Below are 14,144 nucleotides of genomic sequence, written 5' to 3' on the forward strand. Positions count from 1 at the left end.
TTTGGCATGAAAGTGGAAGAAAGGCATTGGAAAGGTTTTCTAGGTAGCAAAAAGCATGGGCAGGTGGATGTGAATCCAGTATAAGATGGGCTTGCCTTTGCAGGACTGGATGGGAAGTAATGTTTTCTTGAGAAAATCACATTCAGTAAAGAAAGAAAGAGAAGAAACGAGCAGCATGAGTGTTGCTCATTTATAACATGTGCTTATTAATTTGTACACATCAACTTATAAAATGTGTACCACATTCCTATGGAATTGACATTATTGTCTGAGAAAAAGTATCTTACAGAATAGAACTCTGAGAACAAATTGTATTTTCTCCCCATCTAATGTCTAGGTATAAATCGAAGCCATGCCCCAACATAGATAATTTTGAATGCTGCATTCTTACTTAATATCTTGCCTCTATATTTTCTATTGAGATTAAACATTTTTCACAATTATAACTTTTAACAGATGCATAATATTCCACCATGTAGTTATGCCATTATTTATTTAACAAACTCCAAATTATTAGGTAGTGGGCTTTCTCCCCAAGGTTTCATTATTTTAAATAATTCCACAGTAAAAATCTTTCATATACATTTTAAAATTAGTTTTTAATTATTTCCTTAAATAAATGACTCTAAATTGAATAAGTAAATCAACAGGCATACATAATTTTAAGACTTTACTTACATATTTTCTTGCTTCAAAGAAAAGTCATTTAGTTTACACTAAGAAAGCAATTTAAAAACCAGAAACAATAAGACTGAGAAGCCAGTACCTAAAGGCTCTTCTGAGAATTCAGATTGCACCAGAGAAGTCAACGCTCACTGGAGCTACACCTTATTCTGGCCCTGACCAATCCATTCTCACTTCCCCTGATGCAGAATCAGTTTCAGAGCATGTGTTGTGTCTAGACTGTTTCTATTCAGCTTGCTGAAAAGAATGCCACAACATACCTGATCCCCCAAAGTGAGTAGGAAGAGTCTTAATACATCACAGCCCCTTAAGTTCCCTCTCAAGCCAGCAGAGAAATTCCTGAGTAATAATTCCAGTCGAGCTACCTTTTTTCACAATCTCACCTTTACTCAACAGCATCCCAACCAATGCAAAATAATTGTCCATATATTTTCTGTACATATAGGCAGGCCACACTTCACTAATTTGAGGCCAAAGGATCAAAATAATAATTGCTTTACCCACCTGCATGTTTGCTGTATTTAACTCAGACTCTTTGCAAGAATCTGACCAAACAAGGTGCAACCAGACCAAACTAGAAAGCCTGCTTGGTTAAATTTCTGTTTACCACAGGATTGCTGAATATGTGTGTGTTCACAGCAGCCCCCAAATGGCTTACCTCATTCAATCTTGCCTTTTCAGTCCAGTCGGCACAGTGAAAATGTTGACTTATCTGGAAAAGGGGAAATACAAGAGCATAATAAGTAGGACATAAAATAGAAATATGTGTAATATAAAGCATGCGGTATTTTTTCAGTACAAATAATAGAATCTCACTTCATATTTGGGAAAATAACAAAAAGGCAATAAGAGAAAATCATGTTCTTATCAAGTGACTCAAAACCCCCTACAGAATTCAGACCCACGTTCAGTCTAGCCTTCAGAAATGACCTGGCAAAATGAAGCAAGAGTCATTTTAGAGTCGTTTAATCTCTAACTTCAATTTTCTTAATAAAAAGAGACACAGCAGTACCTTGGTTCGTTAGCTCAGGGAGGGGTCTGGCAAATGAATCCAGTCTAATTATAGAATGCCTGTGAGATAGCAAGTGCAACATGTGTATGATCTTCCACAATCTGACTTCTTCAAAGTTATAACCCACATGTTAATAAGCAACTGAAATTCATGCTGGCATGGAAGCAATGAGTCTAATCCTAAATCTGTAATCAGATACTTGGGCATGAGCAAGTTTCATAGCATGAAAGAATACTGAAAATATTTGGATGCATTAAACTTTATATATTTCAAAAATTATAATAAGATAGGTTTTCTTTATATAAAATTAATTATGATTTAAATGCTTTATTTATAAAATAATTGACCATAAGTAAATTTCACCAAAACCCTGTGATTCCTCTAAGATTTTAGAGCTCTATACCTCCAAATTATTTTAACTATTATGATTTAGTACGATTGTTTCATTTTAATATCCCAAGAATGTCAGACATTAAGATACAAATTTACATTCATAAAGGTCAGACTAAAAAATCTTCTTTTATATGTGTTTTGATTATCAGGGTAAACGTTTTTATTCACACAGTCCTAAGATTTATACACACAGTCCTAACATCACATTTCTGTCTTCAGTATCAATGCTTTTCCATGTTTTATTTAACAGTTCAAAGAAGACATTTTATGCTTTGCTAGTTATAAAATATATATGACAGTACTATTAGAAATCAATCTTCATTAGGATCATGTGAAAAAAAACTGGCATAGAAACTTCCACTAGAAAGAGAAAGGGGATTCTTAGATTTGCAAAGGACATTATTTTAGTTATGACCCACCTAGGTTGGCTTTTTCTCAATACCCTAACATAATAATCCTAACTAAAAATGTTGATCACTAATCAGTGTATTTAATGGTGAGTCTTTATTAAATTAATCATCTAATTTCTTTTCCAGGTCCCAATTCACATTTACATATAATCAAAAAGCAGAATTAAAGATATCATTTTAATTATTCATCTGATATGGTTTGGATCTGTGTTCCCACCTAAATCTCATGTTGAAATGTAATCCTCAATGCTGGAGGTGGGGCTTGGTGGGAGGTGTTTGGATCATGGGGCTGGTTTCTCATGGTTTAACACCACTCCTGGTGCTGTCGTCGTGATAGTAAGCACTCCTGAGATCTGGTTGTTTAAAAGGGTGTGGCACCTCCCTGCTCTCCCTCGTCCTCCTGTTCAGACAAGACAAAGTGATGGCTCCTCCTTTGCCTTCTGTCACTAAGTTTCCTGAGGCTTCCCTGAAGCTGATGCTGCCATGATTCCTGTACAGCCCGCAGAACTGTGAGCCAATTAAACCTCCTTTCTTAAACCTCCTATTACTTTATAGCAGTGTGAGAAAAAATAAATACAGAAAATTGGTACCAGGAGTTGTGTATTGCTATAAAGATACCTGAAAATGTGGAAGCACCTTTGGAATTGGGTAATGGGCAGAGGTTGGAAGAGTGTGGACGGCTCAGAAGGTGACAGGAAGATAAGGGAAAATTTGGAACTTCTAGAGATTTGTTGAATGGTTATAATCAAAATGCTAATAGTCAGGGAAGGCCAGGATGAGGTCTCAGATGGAGATGAGGAACTTATTGGCAATGGAGCAAAGGTCACATTTGGCAAAGAGCTTGTTTGGATTATGCTCCTGCCCTACAGATCTGTGAAACTTTGAACTTGAGAGTGATAATTTAGAGCAGGAGTCCCCGACCCCTGAGCCACAGACAATTATCAGTCCATGACCTGTTAAGAGAGGCAAGCAGACAAGCAAGTGAAGCTTTATCTGTATTTACAGCCATTCCCCATTGCTCACATTACTGCCTGAGCTAGGCCTCCTGTTAGATCAGCAGTGGCATTCAATTCTCATAGGAGCGTGAACCCTATTGTGAACTGCATCTGTGAGGGATCTAGGTTGTCTGCTCCTTATGAGAATCTAATGTCTGATGATCTGTCACTGTCTCCTATTGCCCATGGATGGGACTATCTAGCTGCAGGTAAACAAGTTCAGTGCTCCCATTGATTCTACATTATGGTGAGCTGTATAATTCTTTCCCTGTGTCTTACAATGTAATAATAATGGAAATAAAGTGCACAATAAATGTAATGTACTTGAATCACCCTGAAACCATCCCACCTACCCCAGTATGTGGAAAAATTGCCATCCACAAAACCAGTCCCTGGTGCCAAAAAGGTTGGGGACTGCTGATTTGGGTTACCTGGTAGAATAAATGTCCAAGCAGCAAAGCATTCGATTTTTGACCTGGCTGTTTCTGATAGCCAATTTCATATGCATGAGCAAAGAAATTATGTAAAACTGGAACTTATATTTAATAGGAGGCCAGGTGCGGTCGCTCACACCTGCGATCCTAGCACTTTGGGAGGCTGAGGCCGTCAGATCACTTGAGGTCAGGAGTTCAAGACTAACCTGGCCAACATGGTGAAACCCTGTCTCTACTAAAATACAAAAATTAGCCGGGCATGATGGCGGGTGCCTGTAATCCCAACTAGTCAGGAGGCTGAGATGGGAGAATCATTTGAACTTAAGAGACAGTAGTTGCAGTGAGCTGAGATCATGACATTGCCCTCCAGTCTGGGTGGCTGAGCAAGACTCTGTCTCCAAAAAAAGTGTTTCTGAATTATAAAATATTATATAAATGTTTGTTTCAAAACTACCTATTTTCAGTTAATATAAATGTGCCTGCCTGCATGTTTTCCTCCTGCCTGCATGTTTTCCTCCCTTCCTCACTTCTTATCGGCATTAGGATACTATTAGCATTTGTTCAGCATTTACTTCAATGAGCATTACTAGGAAATGAGAGCATCAAATTCCAGCCTCCATGAATTTGGTTCCAAATTCCTCAGGGAAGATATCAATTAATTCTAACTTCAGGAACTGAAGACAGCTTCATGGAGAAGGTGACAATAAAGTTGGAAAGATGAGTAGATTTTTAGCAGACAGACATACTGCTGTGAATGTAGTAGATTTTTAGTTAACGTCTGTACAGCGAAAATCACCTTCAACAAGTCTGCATTTTACCAGTGAATAGAATCCCTGGAATTTCTATGTTTGTGCCTAAAGATGTTTTTTAAAAGGCTGCATTGGACATGGATATTCTTTGTTCTATGAGCTTTGTACATAAATTATGACCCAAATTAATGGAAGATGTAATCCAAACTGATGCAAATGCCCTAGTTTTAGACAGCTGCAATGGTTATTTTGTACATCTGGGAAACAGCTGTCGGATCTCATCTATACACTGGTTTTTGTTCAACTTCAAATGGGTGTCAAGAATAAAAAAAAAAATCGGTGATTAGAAGGTGGTACCCATGTCAGGAATACATAAGAGTTTCTAAGCCTTTCTTCCAGCTTCTAAATCACCATTCTCATACGGCACTGGCATGATGGAACATTCTCACAGATTGCCTTTCCCCATCCAAGCTCTGAGGACGCCCAGGCTGGTTGGAAGTTGTAGCTTGTGTAATGATTCCAAAAGCACTCCTCTCCCATGATTACACAGAACAAGTAATGGGATAGTCATTTTCAAGGCCAGGCATAAGTGATTACTCACCAGGATGCAGAGGTTATGATAGGAAAGGCCCACGCTGATGCTGACAGTCAGAAGCAAGATGCAGGGCTTGACCCTTTACTGCAAGAAGCTGCAGAGACCATGCATCTGAGCCAGACAGCTGACGAGATGCCTTCTCCTTGGGATTCACACCCCAACAATAGGCTAATAGATTCATGCCATAAATGCAGTGACCTTTGTGGTCAGAAACATTTTCTCACAGGAGAGAAAAAGGTGCCATACGCCCCTGTGTGCTACAGTTTTGACAGTGACTGACAGCATGGGCTGGCCACAGTCTCCAGGAAGCCGTATGCACAGACTTTTGCATTGTTACCCTTTGATTAACTTCTGACACACTTTGCAACATAAAACTTACAAGGAAATTGCTCTGTAATGCTGGCTGTAACATCTAGAAACTTTGCCAAGGACAGCTAAAATGTACCCCAAAGCAGTGTGGCCTGAAATAATATCCATGTGCGTGTATGTGTGTGGGGAACACACTTTGGGCTTTAAATTTTCACACTCATAATGCTATTAAGTGCAATATTTAGAAAAAGATTCTCACATGTTATAAGCATATTGCACATGAAGAGACCTAAGCACTGCCAAGATGAAAATAAATAATGTATGAAGTCAGAGGCCTGAAGCAAATGTTAACTAATTTCAAAATGGGTCAAAATCACAACAATTAAGTCCCTGACATGTGAAGTCATTTTTTTTCCTTCCTAAAATATTAACTAACTTGCTTCACTTCTTCTAGATTGATTTGTAGAGCATGAAAGGTCATTTTCGTGGCAGAGGCGGAATTTGGCTTCTACAAGCCATCCATAATGAGAGCCAATAAATTAGGTAAAGCTCCTGTTTACCTAAGCTGAAATATTGATGTCCAAGACCACATCGAATGCAAATCTCTACATTAATCATTTTTCTCCAGTTGGGAAATTCAGACCATGGTAACACATGCTTTGATAGACCTATACATCATAGTTACAGCAACATTAGACAGTGCCTCAGTGACAGAATACAAATATATTGCATTGGATTTCCTTCATTTTCCCCAGCCTGACTTTTATGTGTGTCTGCAAACTCTGCTCTGGGTGTGTGAGGTTTTGACATGGGTTTGGGTGATATTTTTGGTCTAGGAAATAAGTGAAAATTGATAACAAGAATTTTCTTTGGTTGGTTACCTGCCAAGCAAATCTGGAGGAGGCTCACATCTAGTTCATTAAGCATAGCACTTTGATGAGCACATACCCTGTGTTCAGTCTTATCCCACTCCAACAGTAATATGGTCTGTGTTTCCCAGAGTGGGATTCATGAACCATCTCTGTCAGATCACCTGGGTGCTTGCTGGGAAATGCAGTTTCCTAGGCTTCATCATAATCGATCAGATTTTCTTAGGGTGGGGCCAGGGAATCTTGTACAAGATCCTCGGTTGTTTATTATACACACTGTTGTTTGATAACTGATATAGGCAGCTCTCATCTGTAGGCTTCTAAAAACGACCCTGTCTTGCCACTTTTCTGCTGAAAGTCTTTCCTCTCCAAACCTCTACTTAGCCCTCTTTTCCTTCTCTAGAGGCATTTCTCGCACAGTCTTATCTACTTTTAAGGTTATTCTCTCTATATGCAGAAGACTCTCAAATTACTATTTCCAACAGTGATGTTCTATCTCAGCTTCCAATTCATATATGAAAATGCCTGTTGAAACTGTCCACCTGGCACTAGAAAGACAGTGTGGCCAAACTGAACTCATTCCTCTTTCATTGCTATCGCACAGCCAGACAGAAACCCTGATGCTCTCATTCATTCTTCTGTCTCCCTTTTATTTTCAACACGTACATCATTAAATAAATAGCCTGTGTCATCTACTCATAGTCTCCACGATGGCTTATTCTCTTCTTTCTTTTCTACCCCTGTGCAAAGTCCAGGCCTTCCTCATTTCTCAGCTGTACCATTGTAACAAACCTCTAAACTAGTGTTCCTGTCTTTTGTCTTGAACTTCTCAAATCAATCTTCTACATGGTGGCTGAACAGGTTTTCTAAAAATAAAACTGACTGAGTCACTTGTTTCCTTAACACTGTGAGAACATTCCTCCTGCAGGACAAAATCTAGGTTTTCCGGCCCAAGTCTCCTGCCCATTTCTAGTCTATCCATACTCGATTTTCATCAATCTTCACCTTGATTCTCCTTCAGTACAACGGTTTATAGTAACCTTATACTATGCCTTTCCTCCCATTTCCCTCTGCCTGGAGTACCCTTTTCTTGACTATTTTTACTCATATTATTACTCAATAATTATAATGATGCTTATAAATGTTATTTTATAACACAATTATCTAATATGGATACTTACTCTATGCCAACTATTGAGTTAAATTTTTCTTTTGATTCTCACAAGGATCAAAATGTGATAACCTCCATTAGTAGGCTTTTCAAGAAGCCTTCTTTCATCACTTTTTTAAGGCTTTCCTTAATCTCTAGTCTGACTACTTCTTACCTTATTACCACCAACACGCTGTGTGTTTACTTCAGCCAAAACATTTAGCCTAATATACTAAAATAGTATGTTTATATTCTCCACTCTCTTTTCATCACTAAATTATCTGATTCACAAGGGCAGAGCATGTCTTATTCAGATCTATTTTCAAACCATGTAGTCCTAGCTGCCCAAGTAACGTTTTTTTAACTCAAGAGATCTGATTCATGGCCATAGAGAATATCACTGTGAGTGGCTCTTCTCAGCATATTAAACTAAGAGACTTTTGATCTGAGATCTTGAACTTCAAGCGGAGAGGCAGAACCATGTTCATGTTTGTATCTCCCTATAGTGCCTAGTCCTGCATATCTTATATGATCAATGCTCAAAAGTGTTTGTACAAATTTAACTGCTACTATGTGGATTTCAGGAATATTAAAATGATGATAAGCTCTGCTAAATTTTAGAAATATAGAGTACACAAAGTCACTGTCATTAGGCACCCTAGCAAAATCATTAGGCACTCTAGCCTCATTTCAGCAGCATGATGTCAGAAGGGGTATTCATTAAACATAATGGATTTGTGAGTGTCAGACAGAATAAATGTATGAACTCACAAAAAGGGCAAAGGGGAATGGATCCCTGTTGTGAGAAAAGGGCAAATGGAACCTTGTAGAGCCAGAAACCCCAAGAATTAAGGGGCTCAATGGGATGGGATTTTTTTTAACAACTGTTTAAATTTTTTTCAGTAATGGCATACTTTTGGTACGTTTAATTATATCTGAATATGGTCATAAAATAGTATAATGATAATGAAATATTGCTCAACTTATTGAGTGAATAGTTTGGCCCAAGTGTTCTATATAGCTCAATATATCTTCTAGGTATGTATTTTCTCCCATTTTACAGATGAGGAAGCTGAAGTTCAGAAGGGTTTAGTAACTTTCTCAAGATCATATTGCAATGTATTCGCACATGATAGTCTGTGTGTTAATTCATTTAACAAGCACATGCTGAGCAACAACTGTGCCAGGCATTGAACTAGGAACTAAACATACAGGGATAAGTCAGAAGTTCAAAGAGTTCTCAGTACTGTGATAGAATCATAAAAAGTAACACTTATGATACAATGTGGCATGTACTCTGCGAGAGTGAGCCTATGAGGTCAATTCAGAGGGTCACAGGAACCTGGGAGAGAGGGAGCTAATCTAGCTTGGGATAAAAGCAAACAAACAAACAAACATGTAAAGCATCAGGGAACACTTCCCAAAAAGGCATGAAAAGTCTGACTGTATGAGGCAAGAACCACAGTTTAGATGGAGGGAATGATACATGCCACTGACTCAGAAGTCTTCCGTGTCCTATATTTCTCATCACTGCTATCACCAGAATGTGTCTGAGAAGGTAATGGCAGATCAACTTGATTTTACACTCTCAAAGTGGACACCTTGAGAGATGGTTTTCAGTGAGGATGAAAAGTATGAGTATGCAATGGAAGAGTGCTTACAATTTGTCCTACGGATGCAAATGGTACCCTTTAGTGATTGTGCAGGGCACAACCTGTACATTGTAAATGACAGCCCTGTTCCAAGCATTGTGCTTGGTCCTTAACATATCTAATCTGATTTATTCTTCATGATGACTCTAAAAGTTGGTTTGCTTGCCTTCATTGTATGGATAAGGAGACTAATACCCCAGGAGTTTAAATGACTGTCCAAACATCATACACAGAACAAATAAAAGAGCCAGAATCTTAATCTAGATGTCTATGCCTCCAAAGTCCTTGATCCAGCTGCTAGAAAATCAGGAATAAGGAAGAAATTCTATTTTACCTCTTTGGTGAGCTCTTCTCTGGCATCATAAATGGGTGCTTCCCCTTGACTTCCCAGTCTAGTTCTCACAAGAGATAAGATAAACTGCTGCTTCTATACTAGCTTCTGTAAGAGTACCACCCTGTCTGGGCCCTATTTTCATTAATCTTTATGCTTTTCCCTGATTTGATTCTTTCTTTTACCCTAATTTCCTCCCTAGTCTAGCTAAAAAAAAGACCATTCCTTTTGATGACATATGCTAGTAGGTTTGTTCTCATTATGATTGTGTCTATTAAACTGTTCCAATATTAATCTAGGTCATAGAAGACTAATAGAAATCCCCCATTAATGTAATATTTCTTAAGTACTATATGTTACCATATTTATAAGAGCTCAGGCAGAGCCAGCAATGGGAACTCTAAGCTTATAGTAATAAAATAGGAGGGATGATGCATATCAGAAGCACAGGTTTTCTTTGAACACCTTTCTATCTCACTTTCAGGACTGTGGGGTTGTTAAGTCTAATTTTATGACCACTATCATGTTGTAAAACTTGTCGGTCTTTGCTGTATCCTCAGATGTGAGGCCTCGCCCATCCCTCTCTTTTCATGTTATTTGAATTCTAGATGTGGGTTAAAATCCCAGAAGCGGTAAGCTTTCTGTTCTGAGCATACTGTGCATTAATCTACTACACACCAAAGTCTATTAATTTTGAATAGTGCTATCAATTATACCGCATGACAGAGAGATAACTATGTTATCACCTTTGAAGAAGTGTCTTAAGAAACCTTATCAAGACTCTAATGCTGATGGATAACCCCTTCTCAAAAATCACAATTTGATTGCATTTTCTTTTACAGGATCTTCAAAATGCAAGCCAGTACAATACTTCTGAGGCTTGTATCACCTATCTGCTTAGACAATTAATGAGTTTATCATTACTCTTCTGATAAAAATAAGACCATTCCACTTACTCTGGGCTTTTAAATATACCTACTTTCCAGGTATGAAATCTATAGAAAGGTAGTGTTAGCACCTATACCTGGCCTTGTGAGTTTCCCAAGATTTATTTATCTATCAGATGCCACTGAGAAATGGCTCTTTTCATTTTTTAAAAAAATCCCATTTGACTCTGTCTCATCCTCCCATTCTCTGTTTAGCCCAATTATATTGACAATCTGGTCTTTTCTTCCTAGCCTTCCTTCAGGACAACTTCTGGTTTTTGTTCTTCCCACAAAAACTCTAGTATAAAAGAATAAATCCACTTTTATGTTAAGCTTCAAGTCTCTTAAATAATCTCTCTTAGATCAACGATAAAGAAAGACTAGGAAACAGCTCAAAACCCTCCCCTGACTTCCCAACTTACTAAAAATAAAATGAGATCTTTTTGCCAGGCATGCCTTATAAGCTACTCACTCATTCATTCAGGCAATAAGCATATGTTGGGTACACACTCTATGCCAAGCACTATTCTAGGTGACTACTGATACGACCGAAGCATTGTAATTCCCCTGTATTTGATAAACGAGAAGGAAAATACCAAGGAACAAATACTTACATCATATGACTGTAGATAATGAAGTGGGATACAGAAACATAAAGAAGGGTGAAGGTAGGGTGATGGAAAAGAAGAAAGGACGGTCAGGGTTTCTGGGGCTAAGCAAGTCAGGAAAGACCCCTTTCAGGAGGTGATGTTGAAAAAGAGATCCAAATGAATATCTAGGGAAAGCTTTTTAAGTCATGTGAATGCCATGTGTTCAGATGTAGGCCTGGAATACATTTGGCAAGTTCAAGAGAGAGAATGAGTCCAAAGTGCTTAGAGAGGAATAGGTGAGTGAGGTTACTATTGGAAAGATCAAGCAGGCATGAGTGTGATGGGAAACCAGTGGGTACTTTCGGTTACTCCTAATCTGTCTTCAGTCCTGAGGACAGATGAAGCAAAAAATTCCTTTTACTGACCACATGTCTCAATATTTCAGGGAAATAATTCTACTAGCATGTCAATAAAAATGGATTTTATGTCCTTTTAATATATCTTTAGGCTGAAGCAAATAAACTTTATGCTTTAGAAAAATATTTAGCGATATTACATCAGGGAAATGCAAATTAAAACCACAATGAGACACTATCTTACCACAGATAGAATACCCTTTATTAAAAAGTCAAAAAATAGATGTTGGCGCAGATGTAGTGAAAAGAGAATACTTACACACTGTTTCTGGGAATGTAAATTAGCACAACCTCTCTGGAAAACAGCAGGAATACTTCTCAAAGAACTAAAAGTACATCTACTATGTTATCCTGCAATCTCACTACTGAGTACACAAAGGAAAAGAATTCATTATGTAAAAAGAACACTAGTATGTATGTATACATTACAGCACAATTCACGACAGCAAAGATATGGAATCAACCGAAGTGCCCATCAATTGATGAGTAGATAAAAAAATAAGATATATATATTTCATTTAGTATAGACTATTATCACTAAATTTTTTTAAATTATTGCTCTAACCATAGTACCATATACATGGAATACTATTAAATACATAAAAATGAATGAAAAATTTCTTTTGCGGCAACTTGGATAGAACTGGACGTCATAATACAAAGTAAAGTAACCTAAGAATGGGAAAACAAATATGGGTACACAAAGGCATACAGAGTGGTATAAGGGACACTGGAGACCCAGAAGAGGGGAGGGTTGGATGGGGGTGAGGGATGAAAAAATACCTATTGGATACAATGTATACTACTCTAGTGACAGGTACATTAAAATCCCAGACTTCACCACTGTACAATGCATCCATGTAACCAAGACCCACTTGTACCCCAAAAGCTATTAAAATTTAAAACAAACAGACAAAACGATTTTTAAAAAGGAAAATTAAAGGACATATATGTTTTATGGAATAGTCTCAGGGCCTTCTTGCATCACGAAAACCAATCACAGTACCAAAAAGTGCTTTATAAAATAAAATATTCAGTTGATATGTAGAGAAAATAAAAATGGACTTGCACACAGTACAGTTAGAATGATAATTTAAAAAAGAAAAATGTTTAGTGATATTAGAATATACTCACAAAATTATATTTCCCATGAAAAGCAATGAACAACACAGAGTAGTTGGTCCCATTTGTCTTAAAAATTATATATTTATAGGCCGGTGCAGTGGCTCACACCTGTAATCCCAGCACTTTAGGAGGCCGAGGTGGGCAGATCATGTTGTCAGGAGATGGAGACTATCCTGGCTAACACAGTGAAACCCTGTCTCTACTAAAATTACAAAAAATTATCCGGGTGTGGTGGCAGGCGCCTGTAGTCCCAGCTACTCGGGAGGCTGAGGCAGGAGAATGGCGTGAACCTGGGAGGTGGAGCTTGCAGTGAGCCGAGATCATGCCACTGCAGTCCAGCCTGGGTGACAGAGTGAGACTCTATCTCAAAAAAAAGAAAAAAGATTAAAAAATTATATATTTATATATTTGCATGTGTGTATATTTATACGTAATACTTATTTTTGATCATATATTTCATGAAATACATATATGAAAAACCTCACAAAATTATGCACTATAATAGTTGAAGTAATTTTACAGATGGTAGAGTTATAGAGGATATTATTCTATTTTTTATTATTATTTTTAATTTTACTATATTTTCCAAATTTCCCACAACATGCCTTTTTCATTATAAAAGTCATAATAAACTATGACTTCTATTATTTAAAAAGCTACTAAACTGAAGATCTTTTTAAAATTACTCTAATTTGTAGATCTTTATGAAAATATGGAGGAAGACTCATTGTTTAGAATTGTTAATCAATTATGTTTGCATCATAGTACTACTACTAATTAACAGTATGATGTTAGATATATTGCTTATCTTCTCTGGGTTAGTTTTACCATCTAGTAATGTGAAAAAGTAATGCCTATGCCTTAGACTCACTATGAGAAATAGTGCTCACTTCAGCAGCACATATACTGAAATTGGAACGGTACAAAGAAGATTAGCATGACCCCCACGGGAGGATGATATGCAAATTCATGAAGCGTTAAAAAAAAATTAAATAAAAAAAGAAAAGAAAGAATTTTATGATAAATTAAAATGATTGAAAGCAAGAAACTTGCAGAAATATCTTTGTTATACTATCTTAAAAGGCAGGGATTATATAAGTATTTATAAAATATCCAGCAGATTTTTAATGGAGTAGCTTCAGCTAAATTAGAACAGGTTTTGATTGCAAACTCTAAAGAAGTCTCTATCAATATATAATCAGAGAACAGTAAAATTACTATTTTGAAACTTACCTTGAGGCATCTCTTCTATCATTAATTCCAGTCTTCCTTTTCCATTAGTGAATGTCCAACTTTTCCCTGCACACTTTTAACAATGGGACTCTCATTCATTTGGCAGTATTAGGATAGAACTCACTATTAGTTTTTTTTTTTCCTCTGTTAAGCCAAAATCCATTTATCTGTTCCTTTCACTCTACATCCTGCTTCTTTCTTCAGGATCTAGATAAAATACGCCTGATCCAAGAGTCACACGACAGCCTTTTCAGTTTCTAAAAACAGCTAT

At 37.2% G+C, this 14,144-nt stretch overlaps 1 non-coding gene across 1 annotated transcript; it reads left to right on the forward strand.

Moving 5' to 3' along the window:
* Nucleotides 1-13,522: 13,522 nt before the first annotated feature.
* On the forward strand, nt 13,523-13,629 carry LOC116477511 (U6 spliceosomal RNA). Its single transcript, XR_004250483.1, has one exon. It is a non-coding gene; the product is annotated as a U6 spliceosomal RNA (small nuclear RNA).
* Nucleotides 13,630-14,144: the final 515 nt, after the last annotated feature.

The sequence above is a fragment of the Hylobates moloch genome, unplaced genomic scaffold (assembly GCF_009828535.3).
Source record: "Hylobates moloch isolate HMO894 unplaced genomic scaffold, HMol_V3 SCAFFOLD_11, whole genome shotgun sequence".
NCBI classification, from domain to species: Eukaryota; Metazoa; Chordata; class Mammalia; order Primates; family Hylobatidae; genus Hylobates; species Hylobates moloch.